Here is a 3599-nt window from a genome sequence, read left to right as displayed (position 1 = left end):
TCTTGGATTCTTAGTATCGCTCGACAAAGTTCCTTGTGGTCTATTACAAAGCTCTATAGCTAATTGACCCATTTGGTTTTCCAAATTTTTCAGTGTTGCTGCTTGGCTTTGGATGAAATCGTCATTCTTTGCTATGTACACTTTCAACAAGTTCTCCAAACTATTTGATGCCTCAGCTTGAGGTGGTTTTAGAGCATGCTGATTAAACCCTTGAGATTGGTTGAGTCTATGCTGCAATGAGTTATAGTTCGGTCCATTTCCTTAGTTGCTCTAAGAAAAGTTAGGATGATTATGCCATGAAGAATTATAGAAGTTGGACTGAGGTCCTTGTCCACTCCTATTTTGATATTAGTTCCCTACATAGTACACTGGCTTGGGATTTGATGTATAATTCTCAAAAGAATGACCTTCCCCACAGTACACACAAGAAACGACTTCGTATGGACTTGGTAGCTAAGCTGTAAAATTATTAGTACTATTAGCGGTAAACTATTTTAACATAGAGGAAATAGACTATAACTGAGCTGATAACGAAATGAGGGTGTCAACTTCATGAAATCCAGCTACACGTCTTCCTGAAGCTATTCGATTTCTTAGCCATTGATAGTTATTACTTGAAATCCTCTTGATGATCTCATAAGCCTCATTATAAGACTTAGACAAAATTGCACTATTCATAGAAGCATCTACTATCAATCTTATATGTTCATTGAGACCATTATAGAATGTCTCCAACTAGATACAATTAGGAATCCCATGATAAGGACACTTAAGCAGTAACTCCTTGAATCGCTCTCAAGCCTCATACAAAGACTCGTCATCCAATTGTTGGAAGGTTGTGATCTCGTTCCTCAACTTAGTGTTTTTGCTAGACGGCAAATACTTAACCAAAAATCTCTCTGCCAATTCTTGCCATGTAGATATGGAACTTGGTGGAAATGAATTGAGCCATGCTCATGCTCGATCTCACAATGAGTATGGAAACAACTTCAGCCTCAGTGCATCTTCAGTCACACCGACTATCTTGAATGAATCACTCACCTCCTGATAAACCATAAATTATACATATTTTTACCCCATGTTTAATGCATTTTATGGATGATTTCTCATTAGAATTGGTGAACTCGATGCTTCTAATACTTTAATTTCATGTTTTATACTAAGGAGAGCAAAGGAGAGCGAAAGGAATGAGAAACGGGACAAAATGGAGAAAATGGGCCAAAGTACAAAATCAACACGGCCTGGACCTCCTCACACGGGCAGACCACACGACCGTGTCAATTTGGCAAGCTTGAGCACAGCCTGAAGTAATCAAACATGGGCGTATGCCACGGGCGTGTCCCAGTCGAGCCCAAGTTGAGTCTTATTCGAAAAAGTCTAATTTTGAGGGCTTCTAGGATTCCAAAGCCTATAAATACACCCTAGAGAAGGAAGCAAAAGGAGAGATAGAGAATAAGGAGTAAGGAATTACTCCAAGGAAGTCGATTGATCCATCTCAGAAGCTGGATTCATCATCAAGACTGAAGATCTCTCCTCAGTTTCCCTCTAGGAGTTTTGGGTTTTCTTTATGTTTTGTATTTTTTATTCTTCTGAGATGTTTTCTTATTTAGTTATGAACTAAAACCCCTAAATACCTAAGGGGAATAAAACCTAAGACGAATCTTGTTATTATTTTCTGAATTGTATGATAAATATTTAACTTGTTCTTAATTATGTGTTCTTAATTCTTGTTTTGATATCCCAGGATACTGATTCAAGACATGCTCTTATTCAGAAGAGGAATAGACCTTGTCTAAGAGTACATTTGTTATAATTAAGCGTAGTTGATTGCGCGCCTAGACGTAAAGTGACAAGATTTTACCGGATTAGGGTGAAACCCAATAAGGGGATCCATAGATCGAGTTAATGCAACCCTAGAGTGTTAATTAGAGAAAAGCCTCAGTTATTCAATCTAGGGATTAGACATTATTAGTCTTGAATAGGGATAATAACATAACTTAGGGATCTCTATGGAACAAGTTTAATGAATAAATCGTACGATTCGGAGCCAGATTAACAAGTAAAGTCTAGGTGGATTTTTCCTTAGGTATTGTCTTAAGTCAATCGATTTTTCCTAAAAACAATTCCCCAATTATTTTCTCTGTGCGTTCTTAGTTTAGATAATTAGTTAATTAAAATAAGAGCCTCTTTATTCTTAGGCTAGATAATAAAAAGACAGTCATTACTAGTACTTTTAGTTCCTTTGGGTTCGACAATTCGGTATTGCTAAAACTATACTGCTGTTCGACAGGGACACTTGCCTACATCGCAATAATAGTTAGTTCAAGAACGAGTAATTGTAAATATTTAAAACCTATCACGAAATCAAGCGATCAAGTTTTTGGCGTTGTTGCCGGGGAACTAGGATTTAGCAACGCTCAATTTTTATTACTTTAGCCATTTATTTTTCTTGCAATTTAATTTAATTTTATTATTATTATTTATTAACCTACTCTTTCTTTCTCTTGGAAAGTTTTTATAGTTTATGACTAGAAGAAACCGGTCAGGACCATTACTTTTTGACGAAGAAATCGATCGTACAGTTTGTAGAAACCAAAGAGAAATAAGGCGCAACTTAAGATACACGGAGAACGAGCAAGAAGATGATACTCAACCCTCAACAGAAGAGATGTCTGAAAACCAAGGCAATCAGCCACCTCCTGCAATTGTGGTTAATCAAAATCCTACTCCACGCACTATGTATGATTATGCTAAACCTTCTTTAACATGAACTGAATCAAGCATAGTTAGACCTGCTGTAGCTGCAAATACTTTTGAATTAAAACCTAACACTATTCAAATGATACAACAATTTGTTCAGTTTGATGGTTTGCAGGATGAGGATCCCAACGCTCATTTAGCCAACTTCTTAGAACTATGTGATACATTTAAAATTAATGGCGTTTCTGATGATGCCATACGTCTTCAGTTGTTTCCCTTTTCATTGAGGAACAAAGCTAAACAGTGGTTGAACTCGTTACCACGACGGTCAATTACTACTTGGGAACAAATGACCGAAAAATTTTTACTAAAATATTTTTCGCCGGCTAAAACGGCTAAATTATATAATGATATCTCTTCTTTTGTGCAGATGGATTTAGAAACACTCTACGATGCATGGGAGAGATACAAGGTCTTTTTGGGAAGATGCCCCCACCATGGGTTACCACTTTGGTTCCAAGTTCAAACATTCCACAATGGTCTGAATCCTTCGACTTGACAAATGGTTGATGCAGCTGCTGGCAGAACCATCAATAATAAAACACCTAAAGATGCCTATGAGTTTATTGAGGAGATGTCACTGAATAACTATAAGTGGCAAGTCATGAGGACAAAGCCAACGAAAATAGCCGGTGTTTATAACGTTGATTTGGTCACCATGCTCTTTAATCAGGTAGAACTCTTGAATAAAAAGATTGATGGTTTTCTTAGTTCTTCACAGGTTCACCCAGTAATGTTGTGCGAAGGAAGTAGCGGTGGAACAAACCATTCGGAATACCAACCTTATGGCCACGGCATGGATAACGAGCAATTAAACTACATGGGTAATAATCCTCGAC

The 3599-nt window shown here is 37.3% G+C and overlaps 2 non-coding genes across 2 annotated transcripts; one reads left to right on the top strand and one right to left on the bottom strand.

Annotated features, from left to right (window-relative positions):
• Positions 1-751: 751 nt before the first annotated feature.
• Positions 752-858, top strand: LOC121205758 (small nucleolar RNA R71). The gene has a single exon (XR_005900833.1). It is a non-coding gene; the product is annotated as a small nucleolar RNA R71 (small nucleolar RNA).
• A 2240-nt stretch (positions 859-3098) lies between these two features.
• LOC121205921 (small nucleolar RNA R71) lies at positions 3099-3204 on the bottom strand. Its single transcript, XR_005900994.1, has one exon. It is a non-coding gene; the product is annotated as a small nucleolar RNA R71 (small nucleolar RNA).
• Between the last annotated feature and the right edge of the window lie 395 nt (positions 3205-3599).

This window comes from Gossypium hirsutum, chromosome A08 (assembly GCF_007990345.1).
Source record: "Gossypium hirsutum isolate 1008001.06 chromosome A08, Gossypium_hirsutum_v2.1, whole genome shotgun sequence".
NCBI classification, from domain to species: domain Eukaryota; kingdom Viridiplantae; phylum Streptophyta; class Magnoliopsida; order Malvales; family Malvaceae; genus Gossypium; species Gossypium hirsutum.
Note: the sequence above shows the minus strand (reverse complement) of the source record. Positions and strands in the feature narration are given on the sequence as shown.